Below are 18,984 nucleotides of genomic sequence, written 5' to 3' on the forward strand. Positions count from 1 at the left end.
TCATCGATTAATACGCGAAATGACATGCCACTGTCGATATTTCCGATAATCGGTCTTATAATCTGTTTGAATCCGTAATCAGGCGAATTGAGAGAGGTGATTCGTTATTACGAATATTTTATTACTCGTCCGGGATATTAAATTTTCATCGACGTCTGATACATCTGATTTAATTATGCAGCTAGCACGCTGTATCGCGCTGAGGCATTATATATATATATAGAAGACAAGAGTATACTCTTATATTTCAGCAAATTCAATTATTGTACTTCAACGACGTCGGTCATTTTATGCACGAATCACTCTTCATTTACTTTGTTAGAAAACTAGTTTTCGTATATATACACATACGCAACGGTGCGTGATATGTATTTTCTCGCACATTCCAATCGCATTAAACATCTCGATATCTAATTATCTAATTGCATATGCGCGTAATCTGTATATGAACGGATATGCAGCTATCGAATCTTAATCGAACACAAATGATTAATGTTCAACTCAAAGCATATTTTAAATTATATATTTTATAGGTAGCGATAAAACTTAGAAACAATGGGTCAAAATTGCATCAGAAATTATATGAAATATAATAATAGGTTTTTTTTTTAAATGTGTGCATGTGTATAAACTTTAGTCTATAATATTATAACAAAATAAAATTGAAACGTCCTACTTTTAGACTAGATTTTAAAATATTGTCAACGACACAAACGTTCAAATAAATATTAAAAACCAAATCAATCTTATCGATTTCCATCGACTTAAATATAATGGAATTTTTATTTAAAAAGTTATATAAGTAATTAAAGAACTTATTTTCGAACAGAGATTATACGCGCGCGCGTTAAATTCCAATTTTAGTTTCTAAAATATAGTCTATAATAAGTTTCATATTGTTTAAAGTATAATTTTCAATATTTCGTATAATCTTCGTTTTTTTTCTAAATATGGATTTAAAGTGAAAAATGAGTTCTTCCATTGCTGAAACACGTTTGGGCGAGAAGTGGATCGTCTGGATTACTGTTGCACGAGGGATTAGTCGGCTGGTCGCGACGGGTCCCGAGTCCACCGCTTTAACAACACCGTTGAACGTCCGTGTGCGGGGTACCGCAAGCCCCACTGACTCACAGAACTACTTTCCCTTCTTTCTCACCGTAGTGCCTACCTCCGCCGCCACGAGCGGAGGCCCGTTATCCAAGCGGCTCGTCGAGAGTGAAATGTCCGCGTTACCGGAGCTCTGCCTTCCCACGAGACAGCCCGTCGCACGGTCTGATCGAACGAATCTTCTTTCATTTCCGCTATCGTCGATATTACGGTAATATAATTACGCGCTGATATCATTCCAAATATATACACAAAATTGTCAAATTGAAGATTGTCCAAAAATATATTATTTTAATTCGCGTTTAAAATAAAATTTGAATTTAAATTTAATTTTAATTGATTTATTGAATTAGAATTTAATTTAATTTAAAATAAAGTATGTTACTAATATTTCGCATATTTTTGTAAATTTATCATTTTTGTTAATCCTTCCGCTCCCACTGTAGCTATACGGTTACGTATATTTCAAATTATGAAATAAAATATTACTGCGATCTATATTTCGATATCTGTGAATATCTACTAGTTCTTTTTAGTCTTGACTCTTTAGACACATGACTCTAGCACGTATTTTGATATGTATTTATTTCAAATTTCGCAATAAAATATTAGAATATTATCTTTTTTTCATTTTTTGCCGTAACAATTCGATAATAAGAGTTATCTTGTAAATGCTATTAATGTTCAAAAATTATAATTTCCTTATATTTTAAACAGATTAGCTATTAAATAATTTGGGAATGAAAGGGTTAATAATTCCGAGTATAATTCTCTGCCATGAGACAACGTCCGTGATTATGCGCCATCGTGGCTGTTTAACGAGGGCGAAAAGGATTCGTTAAGAATTTTAAGAGCATATAAACTCGCGCTTTCTCCCGCCTAATACAAGCGCTACCGCTAATAGCGGAACCAGAGCGACTGACACACTTCCTGTGACGCAGAGAGAAGAACAGCGATCTCGCGGGATTCTCGGAACAAAATGACGTTGACAGGAGATAGCATTACTCTACAATAACGAAAGTACTCAACACCGGAAATACTGTTCCTCGGCGCGACGAACAATAGTCGACCCGAATATGCGCTGAAACGACCAAGAGATCGCCCGAATAACCTGAGCTTGGTTACGAACGATTAAGCGCTGAAAGGTCATCGACTTGGCAGGATCGCAAACAGAAATTCCTCGCCCGTTCAACCACGATATTTCGTCGTGATTATGATTAGAATCGCGAGTGCGAGAATCAATGCTCGTCTTTGAGTTTCTGCCCGACAAGCATGTTTCCGCAAACATATATAGCAAAATAATTTTCGATCGAATAACAAAGTAATCGTCAAAATATGTAAAATTAAATACCTTGACTTGATATAATGTTGAAAATTAACGCCTTGAAACAAAATTTATTTATATTATAAAAAATGGATTAACGATAGCGATATGTCTGTGTAAAAATTATTTAAAAAAACGAAGCAGTGTGCTGTAAAAAGAATTTCTGAAATGTGAAAAATAAATTCACGCTTACGTTCCACCGTCCGTAACAATCGCCTCGGCGGACTTATCTACAAGCGAACATAATTGCAGCTACGATAGAATGCGAGAGAGGAAAAAAAAGCGGCGAGGTATTTTTTGAGGTCAGGGCGACGTTGTGGAGGATCCTTGGGTCTTTATGATGCTCGAAGGAGTTACTCTAATAGTCGGCCTTTGTTGGCTCTTTCTTTCATAGGACCTTTCTTCCTACCGGTAGGACCGCTCCCCGCGGAAGATGCAAGGATAAGGACTCAATTTCATCCCGGAGAAGAATATAAGTTATGCTCATTCGCGCGAGTCCTCGAGAAAAAAGAATGTTCGATCGTAAATCTTGTCTTGACCAATGACGAATCTTCGCGTGACACACAAACTATTTTTCTACTCTTTACGATGGCACATTACAGATATAGACGAGTTCGTAAAGTTAAAAATCCGTTCGGTAATCACTTTTCTTTGGTTATTAACGCGGACTGATTTATCGTCAACTAACCTTCGAGGCAGACTTCTTGCTCGCTGCGTCTCTTACGATAAATCGCCACTTCTCCGTTAAATGTTAACACTTAAACAGTCGAGTGAATTTAACTTCGCATTTTTCTTTCACGTCGCATTACCGTGGAAGTGCCAAACGCCAAGTAATAATAATAAAAGTGATATTGGTACTCATTTATAATTATTTCTAATAATAAAGCTGTATCTAAGAAAGTTGTACCTAAACCTATAAACGTGCAAATTAATATCTTCAATATTAGTGTCTTGTCCGAATATCTATATTTCGCTTTGTAAGAATAATACCAACTGTAAACATTGCAAGAATTAACCGAATGTAATTATAAGAAAAAGGCTTGGTTAATTTTGTGCGCCATCATTAATTTTTATAATTGGATATTCACGGGTTTCTTAGATTACATTATTTAAATATCGAGTTAACGAGAGATTTCGCGTTTTAAATTTCATAATATTTCGTAATATTGTTTTTTGCGGAGTTATGCTGAAACATAAATTAATTAATCATTCCGCATTATTAATTCATCACGGTCGTATGTTGATAGAGTGAAATTTTAAATATCATTATAATTCCTTTGATTTGAATAAATTTGAAATTTGTTAAAAAATTTATTTCTAAAATTTCTAAAATCTTATACAATACTTCTATATGTACTTCTTATGTATTTCTATATTTATTTACACTTTTTATATTTTTAAGTATATTTATTCTAAAAATTAATCGTACATTGCTTTGGTTCTTAAAGAGATACTTACAAATTGAACTACTACGCTACTGCCACTCTGCTCTACGCAATTGCATATACCATCTCGCGCTATTCTGCGATGGCCCCTCTCTCTCTCTCTTTCTTTTTCTCTCTCTCTCACTCTCTCTCTCTCTCTGTACTATTCTAGAACGTAGCTTCGTTCCGTAAAGACAGCAGAATACAAATCACTGCACTGCGTGCTGCATGACGAAACGCGCGTACAATAAATTCAGAGATGAAATCTCGGTGGAATATTCCACTCATGAATATAATTTCAGCAATATTCTTACGCAACGAATTGATCGAAAGATCAAGATCAAGAGAGGTTGTGTGTCAAAACACGTGTCATAAAAAATAGAAAACAGACGAGAATCACGCGCGGCCATGAGGGAAAACATTCAGGTGAAAGTTTTTGGTTATCGAACACATCATGGCCTAGACCGTGTAGAAGAATAATAAGAACATATGCAGAACCAAAAGAGTTGTCGCGAATGTCTCACTCGCGCGCGTATGGCTTTCTCTTTTGACTTCGAACGGAACGGTTGGTTTTTCCTTTTCGGACGAATCCATTGTACCCGACCGAAAAGGGAGAACAAAAGATGAATTGGCAAGGATCAAAGTTTCAAGCGCGTAGGGGATGCGAAAGAGCGCTTGTACACCCCAAGCCTGTAGCTTTCATATCACCCGTTAATACTTAAATAATTAGCAGCATATACATACTTGAATAAAAAAAAAGAAAAAAATAGTATGAATTTTAATCGTCGTAAAATAAAATGAAATAAATTAAAGGATTAATTTTGATCTATAACAATTAACATTTTACCGTAATATTTTTTACTTCAAAAATTGCAAAAATACAATAATGATATGCAAATTTGTAACGACATGAATAACCAATTTTTTTCGGGTTTAAATCAAATGTACGATGTAATGTGAAACTAATATGATCGTGCATCTTGCAATATCGACAAATTAAAAAAAAGTTACATGTATCAAAATAATGGATTCTGTAATTAGAATGTAAATATCAATTGTACACGTTCTAGAAACAAAGATAAAAGAACAAAGGTGCAACGCTAGAAGTTTCGATTATTGACGATAAATGAAATACGAACACGATGCATATTCATACGCGGAATGTCAAATTACTATTGCCGTCGAAATATCGAATGAAGTATCACATAAATTATTGGCGCAATTCGAGATGCAATAAACAAAATGATATCTTGTGTATTGCAGTAACATTGCCAGCCATAGTCATTTTTTAAATTATTCGTGAACACGAATACATTATTATTTTACATCTATTTAGAATCACAGAAAAACTTTCAGATTTAGATGACGTCAGAGTCTGATTTCTAACCCCACCCGCTCCTACCATGTATAAAAGTGACATGAAACAAAAAATATATATTATATTTATAGCTACTAGAAACACATAAGCGCGCGTTACACACATGCGCTATTTATTCTTTTAATTACAAAGAAATATATATAATTTTTTAAAGACCTTTTTTAAGAGTGGATAACACGATTATTAAATAAACAAAAAAACTATCAATTTTTAAAATCTACTTAAAGAGACATCGTCTTTGCGATCATTCCGTGTGAGAGAAAATGTTGGAAGATCACGGGAATTTTTCAGTTAATTGCAGCCTTATCGAGTGGCTCGATAGCCAAGCGAGCGCTGGCCAGGTAGCCGCGAAAATAGAGCATCGTCCGCGAAGGAGGAAGGTCGCGACGCAGAAACGCCATATTTCATGAAATAATAATCAAACTGCAGATTTCGATCAATTTCTTCGAAAAATCTAGACTTGAAAATCTAAATTTTTGCTAGGTGAATCTTCGTGAAGAATGCGAAAGCGCATATTATAAATAAGTGCGATTCATCATTAATTACACTAATATTAAAAATAATTGATATGACAATTCCTCCCAGTGCTTGAGACTAAATATTGCATAAAATATGTGATTAACGTATAATAAGGGATAATACATCGGGCTCTCTATTACATGTATTTCAATATCATTCAGTTATATCGCAGTCGCATGTATTATCGTTGAATCGTGGAATGGATTTCTTACGAAAGGACCCCGTCACACTATTTCAGTTTTATGCCGTGATTATTCCTGGTTTATGTCTGTTGCGTCGCAACGCACTTTTTCACGTATATACATGGCTAGCATGCTAGAGAATCGCGAGGTGGCCAGGCATAGAGTCGGATGGTGGCGTGGCTTGTTGCAACGGTGGCGCGGCGCGGCATCACAAGTTCCCCTACTGGAGAACGTAGAGCGCAGCGTGCGGTTGCTGCCGTTTTACGAGGAGGGTTCTCTCTTCCACTTCCACGGCTCCTCCACCGCGCGGCGCGCCGCGAGTTCTCGCTCTTGGTCGGTGAGCGCGAGCGAGGCAGCGCCGGTGCCCGTGGCCGCTGTCCCAGTCGTCGCCCTACTTTGTCGAAGCCAACTCAGCTCGACACACACTCGGCGGTTTACACCTCCTCTCGGCACGACGGCGGTGACACACGTTTCATGCTCGCGCGCGTACACGCGCGTACACAGGCACACGACGCGTACAGACGACGCGTTCCCGCGGCGACGCACGCACGCGGTCCGACGACGACGACGAGGACGAAGAAGACGCGCCCGATCGTCGAATCGCACCGAGGGAGGAACGCGCGTCTCGGCGTCCCCGCGAGACGGATCCCAGTGGTGTGAACCCCTCTGTTCGGGTGGTGGTGCAGGAGGCAGCGTGGCGAGACGTCGATCGGCATCGACCGCGCCAAATTTCAATCCGCGACTCCCTCCCTCACGCCGCGTGCTGCGCGCGCTCGATCTTGCCGTGTAGATCCCCACGTGTGCGTGCGTTGAGAGAAAAAGGGTACGCGAGAGGAACCGGAAGCGAGATGTCCCGCGAGATGCAGCAGACGACCTAACCGCGCGACTGTGCCTGTGTGCGTACGCGCGCGCGTGTGTGTATGTGTGTGTGTGTGTGTGTGTGTGTGACCTACGACAACCTGCCGCCCGGTTTCGGCGCGCCGCCCGAGTGTGACGTCCGCACACCGACCCGGTCGAATCCCTCGCTCCACTTTTTCCACGGAGGTCACGGAGTTGCCGCGCGCCAATTCGGAAGGTCGGCGAAGTAGGAGGTGGTGCACGAGGAGAAGAAGGAGGAGAGATAGAGAAGCAGGAGGAACGTGAAGCTGCCGGAGGCGGTGTGGTGGTAGCGCGAGAAATCGAAGCACACTCGGACAATTCTAGAATTATCGGCTGCGGACATTGCCCTCGACACGCGATCGTCGTACCGCGGCGTTTTAACGAGGCCGATCATTAAATTCGGAGAGGGTTTCGCGCGACGCGCAGCTCACCGCTCCATGCACGAAGATGTGTGAAGATCGATTGTTCTCCATCGACCAGCAGAATCATCCAATGATCGCGCTTGTTTACGTCGCAACCAGATTCGGAAGTTCACTCTGAGATTGCCGATAGAGATCCGATCGATCGAACGCGGCAGGAAAACGCTCGCGTCGGTTCGCTCGCGCCGCGCTGAGGAGAGAAAGTACGCGAACTCTCGAACCGGAAGTGCCATCGAGCGAGAATATTCAGCGCCGCGCGGTTCTGTCTGTATTTCTTTCACCTCGTCCCTCGTCTATCGTATATGCATATCTCATTCTCTCTTTCTTTCTTTCTCTTTACCTTTCGCCATCATCCGCGTGAGCTTTATATCGTTGAGAACTCTACGCTATTGTGCATTTAGACCATCGTAAGTTAATCGCCGCGTTGCGCAGACTAATATTCCTCCGCATTACTACTTGAACCAGCGACGGATGGTTACATTCAGACGTGGAACGACCCACCGTCACTCTGATCTCGTAACGAAACACTGCCAATTAAACACGAACCGACCCGAACACGCCAATCGAAAGCTCTCGCCTTGCCGTGATTCCTTCTCGCTCACGGACAAGCTCGACGACCACGGCCAAAGTCACACGGGTCCTTTCCGGGTTGGGCATGCGCGCCAGGCCACGCGTCCCCGAAACAGCGCGCGAATACAACGAAAGAAGAGACCGGAAGAGACCTCAAAGCGACGAAACCGAGCGCTCTCGCACGCGACACCGAGCACTGCCGCTGCCGAATTTAACGAGACACTGCCACTTCCGGAAGAAAGAACAAACAGAACTTACCTAAATCAAAGCACGGCCGATTCACATTTACAAGAGAGAGAGAGAGAGATAGACTACTATTTCGCAATCAAAATTTGCGATCGCTACTGTTGCGAAACTAACTTACGATGAGCGACTATTTTGATTACTTCTCTGATGTTTGAAAAAACAATTTTGAAAACTGCGAACGAAACAAATATCCGGAGTTCAGTAACCGTATCGGAGTAACGACGCGACTTCCTGTTAAACGAGTAGTGAACAAAATGGAACGATAGAAATAGTGACTGTGTTATCTAATCACTTGCGACTGCCATTTTGGTCCACGCACAGCACGCACGTGAGCGAGAGAAGTACAGTGGACAAATACAGTGAGCTCAGCTGCAAGAACGTTCGTGGGAAAAAAAAAAAAAAGATCGAATAGATAAGATTATTGATCTTCGATGATTCGTCGGTATTGAAAATTTTATTGCTCTTACGACACCATCGGAAAAATCTATAATCTTGTTACATCCAATGTGTGCGATTCGTAAATAACACTCGAAACCTTACGACAAGTTACAAGAGATTCGTGATTGAGGAATCAAAGATCGGCAGGTGTCATCGAGGGAGTGATGATGATCGTGGAATCATCCGAGTGATCGCGCAGTGTCAGTGATTTCCGCGTAAACGTGTTATACGCGATGGCCAGAGATAACACTGATGCAATGAATTAAGCGTTCTCTGCGTAAACGGACTCGATATCGATTTAACGGGGTGATCACACAAGTGCGTGGCCGGCGAATCGGTTTTGCATTTCACGCATTTCGATCGGAAATACACTCGCATGAGATATTTGCAAGTTATGGCAACGCTATCTCAGTCACGCTATCGTGAACTTGTACAATTGCTAATTGTGAGATGATCGAGATCGAAAGCGGCAAAAAATAACGGGTATAGAAAAAAGTTAGAAGAGTCATCGAGAGTAAAACTGGATAGCCGTCGCGGAATTTCATCGACGGATAATCGATACGGCGAACGATCGTCGAGGCTTTCCACGGAACCACGATCAGTGATGACTCTTGCAAGAAGTTAGAAGCGCCGCGCGGTGAAACGAAGAAAAGTGCGATTGAACGGATGGACAACGGAACCGTTATTGGCTCGTAACACAAAAGAATCGAAATCAGAGAGCTATTACTAATATTTGAAACAAGAGATAATCTATTTAACGAAACACGTGCCCGTCAGTGCTCGTTCTACTGCCTTTATTTAGTTCTACTGTTCTACTCCGTCTAGACGAGATCGTCCAAAGTACAACTGAAAAAAAGATTTATAGATTATTTATAGATCTCACAACAGAGCCTACACACGTCCAACGCAATTATCTAATATCTATATTGCTTCACGTACGCTTTAAACGTAACACTTGGTGATAGTTGTTTATAAGTTAACAAGGTAACAGACTTGTCCAGTGATTGAGAAAGAGTAGTCGCGTTTCTAATAATCCGTAAAACCGACGACAACGGCGCGGCGGTGAGGGTTGCGCATGGTGCCGGAAGTATCGGACAAATGAGGAACAAGTGCGCGTACAAGTGCTTGAGAAAACGGACCAGGCGGCGGAGACGCGTTTCCGATTAGAGCGTCTGATCGGAACCGGTACAAATCTGTGCATGTGGTGTGCGCGCGTGGTGCCAGAAACGGTGACCACGAGGCGGTGGACCGCCGTGATCACGTGATCATTCCGACGAACCCTCTCGTCGGAACGAAATCTCGAGAAAGAAGAAAGAACGCGCTCGCAACTACGATTTTTTACACCTCGGATGTCTTAAGCGGAAAAAGATGTAAGTTATAAGACATAAGATAAGAGCGGACCCTCTTTGTCCCGAAATATGTAGTTGCTAAGGGTATTTGTTTGAGAATAGATAAACGTGAGTATTAATAAATCAGTATAAGTATCGGTATAAATATAACACCGAGTGCTATAGGAGTCACCAAAATGATACGATATACATATACGATAAAATATAATCTCCAATAATGTTTATAAAATGATATAAATTTCTTTATTTGAAACTTGGCCGAAAACAAGTTAAACGAGATAATGAACTATTTATCAAATATCTTCGTTCCCACACCATAATTATGTTTTGTAATACGTTAATCGGAGCTTGTGTGTTACATTTACATGTTAATGATATTGTAATCATCATCACGCCAATGACCATCGTGTTATTTTGTTTTATGATTTATAATAAAATAGGTGCATCATTAAATATTATTTTGCTTTACGTCGAATGCCGCGCGATAAAATCAACATTATATTCCGGAGTAAAAGCCATAAGGAGTCTAATCGTAAATATGTTGCGGCATGAAATTGACATAATTTGAATTAAGATAATATATCTAAGATTGATACGAAGTGATGGACGCGAGATATCCGAAAAAATTAATTCCAATAACAAGTTTTGCACTCAAATAAATTTCAAATAAATTTGTACTAATGAGTTATGTCACTTGTTGACATCGTTGTCCTTCCAGGAATCTTGATTAGGAACCCTGTTCACTATTCGTCATACGTTGCTTCAATAGTGTGAGATACACATCGACATAATTGTGTAAACAAGTAGCGTGTCATTGATGAGATGGGAGAGCGCGAGAAAAATGCGCGTTAATGGCATGTAAATCGCCGGTGGTATGCTCAGCGTCGAAAGGTCTAGGTCGTCTCCGATCGTAGCTTCTTCCGGCAGGCCGAAACTTGTGTAAATTAGTTTGACAAACCGAGGCGAAGGACGAGGTCCAAATGCGTCTAAATATACTGCGCTTTGTGAAAAGAAAAACGCCGCTCATAGGTAATTGTACGGATGCTGATGCAAGATGGAATATATGAGATAGATAGATCGAAAAAAAAATTCAAAAGAAGATAGAGAAAAAGAGATGGTTTTTTTCCACGAATTCTATTAACCTTCGCGAGGTCACTAAGAAGCTCGAAAAAATATGTAGATGATGTATATTATATGACCGTTTGTTCTAAATTTTACTACGTCGTCGCAGTTACGCCTCTAAAAGAAACTTCTAATAGAAAAACTTTTACTAAATTATATTTTGTTTTCAAATATAGAACAGTGAAATATACACTGCTTAACTCAGTGCAAAAATCATATATATATATAATACAAGATAAAGTAGATAGTAAAATGTTGAATAGTGAGCATAAGAAAGTTAGAGCCGGTTGAAATACGTATCCTTGATAAGACGTGCTGTAGGACACACTGTAATACTTTGTTACACTGAAAAATGCACATTTCGATATATTCATAAAATCTGCAACGTTGCACTTCACGTTTTGTTAAACGTGAACAAAATGAAATCAAACGCGCAATTAGCCTTGAAGCGAATAGTTTTCAAAGCATTCATCAGTAATAACTTCTTACAGAGTCATTTGCATGCTTTTTGTCGTCCTGTTTTGTCATTACGTTCAAGATGATAACTTGCTGATACAAAAGTATTTTTTGTCAATCCGTTTTTGTAAGCATAACTCGCTACTGATCATAGATTGTTACACAATAACCAGTACGAGGAATATCTAATTATCTAATTATATATATATATATCATTGGTCATCATAAATAACATTAGTTGACAGAAAAGCAAAAATGCTTGTCACATGTCGACAATTCTAAATAAAACTAATAATGGAAGCCAAAGATTCACTTTAATACGCTTTTTTTATTTTTATTGCGAAATATACTAATAAAATCGTATAATAATAGCGATAACTTGAATTCGAAATTGATCTTCGTATAAATAAATTTATTTTTCAAACTTTCTGTTCGACAATGACATCTTTTCGTGATGATAAGAATATTGTATATCAAAAAGCATAAAGTAAGTTGCATTTTCAAGCGTGGCGGTTTCTGAATAATGTATATATTGAGAGATTTGACGATTATGGTAAATATATGGTTGCAACATGATACATTTGTATGACGTTAATCAGGATGCTGGAACTATCCGTTTTAATACCGTCGCGTTAAATTGCACGTGTTGCGAGTGGCGTGATAAGAACGGCGCAACGAAGCATGAGAACCGTGTATTATGCAAACTCAAAGTTATTCTGGCGGATGAACGCGCGCGGTAGTCCATGGCGGTTCTAATCCAGACTGACTTTACTCGCGGCTTGTAATTTCTCGGTGACCATGATACGTGCGTATCATATATGAATCACATCGTGGAGACGCGCCAACTCAGATGCGAGCAAATTTGTCGGCAAAAGACCGTATGAGCGGTCTCAATATGAGAGATGCATCGCGTGAAATTACAACAAATTGCAAAATGCGAAAAAATCTAAAATAAGAAAGCTAATCAAAATTTCATCCGAATCTAGTAAAAATGTTATTATCATGAAGAGATAAAAATATCACGAATAATGATTTCGAACAATCAACCTTCTGATTGAAAAAAACTTGAATATTTTTACAAAAAACATCTTGAATTTTTCAATTTGTCTGCAGTTAGTCAAATAATTTAAAATAATTTTAGATATATTTGGGTCATCTGCAGTTGTTTTTTTGCATTAATAATGTAATATCTTACTATCTTTTTCCTAAACTGATAAAGAAGTACATTTTAAGATCAATAGCAAAAGAGCAAGTTGCATCTGATGTTCATTGAACTGTGTTTATTTACAGTGGAGATTATATTTATGATAATGTCGATGAGACACGGGATCAAACCGAATTGTGTTTGGCACCGAGCTCGGAGCGTTTACAGCTGGTTGTCGAGTTAGGAGTCTATATGCCTAATTAAGGTACACAAATAACACAATCTCTCACTGTCGCGGTATGTCTAACTCCACTGCAAGACACACTGAAATGTATAGCATCGTCAAACTTCATTGATGATGCACAAGTTCTATGTCGAGCTGGTTCGATGCTTTATAAAAATGCTCGAAAAAAAATATAATGCACTGCATACTGATTACTTTATACAAACTCAATTAGTAATCCATTACGTTTCGTAATGAATAATAAACGTCCATCATGTTGATTTCTTTAATCGAGATTAAATAATTTTTAATAAAGCCCTTCATATTCTTACGACAAATAAAAAGTAAATCACTTTGACGCGTTCTTATTACCTATTCATTATTTTTATTGTTGACTTAGATGCACTTTAATTATAAATTGGGAATCAGACGTGATACGAAAATATTTATACAACAATACAATTACGTATGGAAATGAATAACATGAATCTTATGGGAACTAGAAATTACAACTCACTCCTGATTCGAATTCTCAAAATTGAGCGCTAAACGCCACCGAAAAATAAATTGACGGCCGAATCGCTTAGAAATAACGGCCGCGACGTAAGAATCGCGCAAAAGCGACCAGGAGTTATTCTGGCGGATGAACGCAGGCCGTTAGTGACGTTTCCAACCTAGTCTAACCTCCTCTCGTCCATGCTGGGCGTTTGCCCTCTCCCGGTGACGGAGGTTGAGATAGGTCGGGAGCAAACGCTACTACGGTACGAGTGCATAACGCTTTACGTACATACGTATACGCGCACCACCACCATCACTAACTACTCTCCGTAACGTGGACACTACACACACGTAGCACACACGATATTGCACACGAGGGCAATTATTAACCACGGCCAATCCTCGTCGAGGACCTCGACGAGGATCGTCATCGGCGCCGTCACGATAGCGGTTCGTATCGCTTAGAAAATCTATCGTGTTCACTTAATTGGCGATCAGTGAAACGCAGCGGCTACAATCAATTCTGCTATTGACGATCTGCACAAGTAATCCGACAAATAATACGATAATCGTTTTTATCGAATCGACATATTATAGAAACAGTAGAATTCAAAACGTAAAACCGAATGCAATGTAATTGACAAATTTTTCGGTGTATTCAAATGTCTACTAAAAAAACATCAATTAACTTGTTCTTTATTATAAAAAGATTCTCTTAGAACGACGTATTCAACTACAAGCGATGTAAATTTCATTATTAAACGGTTTGTTATCGATCTCGTATTCAGGTCTCGCATATTTTGAATTCATACATGAAGAAATTTCATATACAATTTTTCCTTTTTTCTTCTTTTCATTTCAAAAGTTTTCCAACAAGGGATTCATTGTTGCCTCGAAAATTTGAAATTTTAGTTACAAACCGTCTGACCTTTGACCTACTTAATGAACCGAGTGATAAAATTTCAACCCAGCTAGCTAAATGTGCTTCGCAAATCATAATCTAGTACAGAGGAAATTCCTAAAAATAATAATACGTTAAAACTGTTTTTCTTTTAGCTTTCAGAATGTGTCTTTGAAACTCGGTATATTTTAAAGGAAGCAGTGACTTGTAAAAAAATGCAGATTTTGCAGAAAAAAAACTAAATTATAATTACATTATATTTTGGTACATACAGTACTAATATATATATACCATTGTAAAATTATTTCGATTATACAAGCAGCATGATTTCGTTCGCACAGTTACGTTTTACAAAGAAGCAGAGAAACGTAACCGCGTAACAAAAGCGCGACGTAAACTGCTTGCAACAGCGGGAAAGAATGAGAATGAAGCAACGTTTGTCCGCGACAAAGTGTATATACGGCAACTAACCGCGGATAAAATAAACAGTCCACTGTGTTTATAAACTATTCTGAGCCGGAAAAGCTCGTCACACCCGCGCAGGCAATGACACGGCTGGCCGTTTTCGGAGCGCGGATTCGAATCTCAGGGAAGCCTCTTGAAACGCTGTGTCGCCGCTGCCGTCACAATCGCATATCTAGTCTCAGTAATAAACGCTATGTCGCCGATTATAACCGGCTAGATCCCGACCTATGGAGGCCACGTGCATTGAAAACAGATAACGGCCTAGTCAACTCTTTTCTTTCTCGTGCGCCTCGACCTATGCCAATCTGAAACTAAATATACACTTGCCAATAATCGCGACATGCAGCAAACGCATAGGAACACATAGTTTTTTTTTTTACAAAAAAAAGAAAACTTAATTAGCACTTATTTTTCCCTTTATTTTACATATAAATTTTGTAGATGTTGGAATTTGTTTATCAACGATTGACTAACGTATGGATTTCAATATTAATCTTTGGAGAATTTTTATAATTAAAGTAGCGTTTTTTTATTCACAGAATCACGAATCGAGCACAATAGAAGTCAAATCTAATAGCATAGTGAATTAATGAAGAAAAATATACGAAATGCAAATAACTTTATTTGTCAAAAGTGGCGCTAATAGGTGTTATTTAATTCCAAAGGCTTTCGTTTCGGAACAAAATACAAATGAACGTGACGCTATCGGCGCCGTCTTTCCTTGAAAAAATATCACGATATAACTTACAGTGTTTGCCATTGATACATCGAGTATGCACTGATACGTTGAAAGTACACTGCGATATCAAGGAAATGGCACAGATGACTGTACGCAGAAAATTGACGCATACGACAGCTTTACTACGAAGCAAGCATGTCAAATAAATTCTTACTGCTTCTAACGAGTTCTAATTACTTCTAACATTTTCTGACAATTAACTTTAGTCAATTTTTTCCGACACACATTCAAGATGTGTTAACTACATTAAGGATAAAGTTATCGAAATTATTATTCTTAAAATAACGTGAAAAATATCAGTTTCACTTATCTATTGTCTTTCAATTATCTACTCTACATCTAATTAAAAGATAATATCAAATGTTCTTAAAACAACTGTAATTAAAATATTACTTTTGCAATAACCTTTTCAAGAGTTAAATAGTACAATTTATTACACGACTATTCACGAAGATGTAAATCGATTGAATCTGATGTTGAATGACGTTCTTTTAGGAAAGAATTTTATTTATTTTATTTTATTATCGCCAAAGTTTTGTTTACATCTTCCGTATTTCAATACCAATTAAACATAAAAATGGATCGACTCTTTCAATCAATATCTTTACGACATCTTTACGACGTGACATCTCCTACCTGAACGGACAAGAACGATCAGCAGAATCGTAAATTATGACAAATGACGTCACGAAATCCTTACATCCCAATGACATCATTTGACCCTGACACGTGCAGCGATGAATACCGGTATCCGAATGCGAATACACACATTCGTCGTGAGAGAGAAGAAAAAGGACGAGAAGGGGAAACGCACTCTCCGACGCATAACACTGTCGATTCACTACTCGCGCCGTCAGCGAATCGGAAAGATTTACTGACTCAGGAGAAATGCATCACACGATAATCGCATTATCCGCGAATGCGCCACCATAACCAACTACGAAACAGTTCTTGAGAGTATTTCAAGAGCAACCGCCCGCTATCGGATTGTGAGAATTTGTCGCTTCAGATAGCATCTGAAGTGAAATCGTTACCCAATACGGTCAACATTAACCTTCTTCAAAATCATCGGTCCCTTTATTGAGCAAGATTCCAAAAAAGAAGAAAAGAAATTATTGCAAGAATTCGCAAATTATCATTAATTATCGTTAATTATCATTAGCATGCGTGATTCATGACACGAAAGGATGCTGGTTCGCGTTAATCTCTTAATTGGACCCGAGCTTTGATTTTATAAGCATCGAACTTTTTTTAATTAAATTTAATGTTGTAAATCTTTGATTTTGTCTTAATCAATTTGATTAATTGCTATTTAAGTAAACGTTGGACAGATGTCTAACCAGATGTCTTTGCATTTCTTGTTACTTAAATTTGTTAATAAATTTAAAATCATAAATTTTAAGTAGATTTCAAATAAAATTTAATAAATATCATCTGTCCAATTATATTTATTGATATTATTTTACGTAATCTTACAAGATTCAAATAAGATACCAGAAATACTTGTTAAGATGTTAAGAAATTCCAATAATCTACATTTTTGCATATATTACATAAAGTTATTATATTACTGACAGCATTATGAAAAAAACATGAATTTAATTGAGCGCTATCATAGTCGATCGAACTGTTATACAGCTCCTATCATGAGCGCGATCGTTTATCGCGGATAATGTATGGTGAACGATCGTTTATCGCGGATAATGTATGGTGAACGATCAACGTAACGCGCAATGTCGACACTCCTTTGAGGTCGATTCTCATGGACGCCGCGTGGCCTTACAACCTCAAAGAGCTCTTGCGAGACATCATCATCTCACAAGCGATATTAGAAACAATCATCCTCAATCGAGAAAGACTATGAAGATCACGGCCTGAAGAGCTGAGAAAGGGGGGAGAAGGATTTCTAACAGTCCTATTTACATACAAAAATGTCTAAGAAACACAGAAAAAGTTTATACATGCCCCGATCTTATATTTATAAATATTTATGATTTCTGTTTTCTAAAACTCAGAGAATATTTTCTTTTGAAATAAGAGAAATGACAAATAAAAAAAAGAACTTTCCACACGTCAGGCTTAAACGGAACAATTTACAACGCTGCAATCTACATTTGCGGTATTTGCACAATAAATGCGTTCATTTAGATTACATGTGCCGTAAATTGTGCGTGCAAATCACGCGCCGCGATGAGCACAAGGGATTGAACGTGCTTAATATCGCTGACGCACGCAAGACTTGTTGCGCTAATTTTTTTCGAATACAACCCTGCTCTCTCTCTGATTTCTATCACAGTCAAACTTCCGTCTTTTTTCCTCTAATTTTTCACTTTTTTTCACTTCTCCTGTTGCGCTGTTCTCTAACTATACCACGCTCAACCACGTGACAGCGAGAAAAAGAGCGAAAGATAAAAGATGTATAAAAGATACTACGCAATGAATTTTAATATTGATGCATATCTAAAAAAGAAGCAATATAATCATAATTATATTTAGATAATGAAGAAATAATTGCATTTATCAACTAGAATGTTGTAACTTGCTTCATCCGTTACAGATTCTGCTTCAGAGAGCTTCTTCTGTCGCAGAATCGATGGATTTCCGAAAGTTCTTAATTACGGTATGAATAAAAATCAATCCAAAAACATCTAATTTCATTTAGGCGAAAATCACGGATTTGCTACGACGTGACACATGAAATGCAAATGCGAGACATATCATGTTGAAAATTCAACTTATCAAAATTAAATTGAGTAAAACATAGTTCTGGTTGTGCACGTGTTCATATCTTTTCTGCGTGACCGCCATGACAGTCGTCACTCGCTTGCTCTGACAATGAGTGTATATATAAGCCCCCTATTTTCCAAGTGGTGCAAGTCAAACTTCTCAATTGTTGGGAAATGAACGTTTTGCGTTTGGGCTTGAAAAATCAAGATAAATGGGAATAACTTTCTCTCACTTTCATTGTATCAAAAAACAACTAAATTCTCATGTTTAAAAAAAAATCTAATTTATAATTTTTTTTTAAATTGTTTTTCTGCTATGTTTCTTCTTTATACAACTCTTGAATCTCGTGTTACTTTTAAAACAATAATGTTTACTCGTTTCAAACAAATTTGGATAAATAAAAATTTTAAAAGAAAAAACGAAAATAAATAAAAATTTCTTCAAAGTCATATTATGGCACTTCTTCTTCCAGCATGGGACTTACACTACTGCCCCAACTACTGCCAATCTGTTATCATTAACACCTCCAACTTTGTAATGCTCCCAGCGGCTTATTTATGAAGTTAGACTTACAAAACTTTTTTACTAGATGCAAACAACCTTTCTGAACATATTTCTGGTGTTAGTTCAAAATTACAAATTTTTTACTTGCACCACTTGGGAAATAAAGGGCTCGTATAACGTCGAATGGACCGCCGAATGTGTATAGCGATAATAATCAACTTGTTGCAGTAATTATTACACACATGTGCTTAGACCTGTTGTTTTCTCATTTATGCTTCGTGTGTTGCAGTGTGGCCATAAATCACGACATAAATTCGTAATTTTCCCTTAAGAGAAATGCACGCGAGTTTATTTTCGTTAAATAGCATTA

At 38.1% G+C, this 18,984-nt stretch overlaps 1 protein-coding gene across 2 annotated transcripts in view; it reads left to right on the forward strand.

Annotated features, from left to right (window-relative positions):
- Hr4 (Hormone receptor 4) overlaps positions 1-18,984 on the forward strand; it is a 168,137-nt gene that overhangs the window by 98,534 nt on the left and 50,619 nt on the right. Inside the window, exon 1 of one of the 2 annotated variants that reach the window (XM_012360339.2) lies at positions 6,252-9,856. The exons of the other annotated variant lie outside the window; for it this stretch is intronic. The gene's annotated coding sequence lies outside the window, so the exon portion shown is untranslated. Of the gene's footprint in view, positions 1-6,251; positions 9,857-18,984 lie in introns of those variants that run through there. 2 annotated transcript variants of the gene reach the window in all.

The sequence above is a fragment of the Linepithema humile genome, chromosome 5 (assembly GCF_040581485.1).
Source record: "Linepithema humile isolate Giens D197 chromosome 5, Lhum_UNIL_v1.0, whole genome shotgun sequence".
Taxonomy (NCBI): Eukaryota; Metazoa; Arthropoda; class Insecta; order Hymenoptera; family Formicidae; genus Linepithema; species Linepithema humile.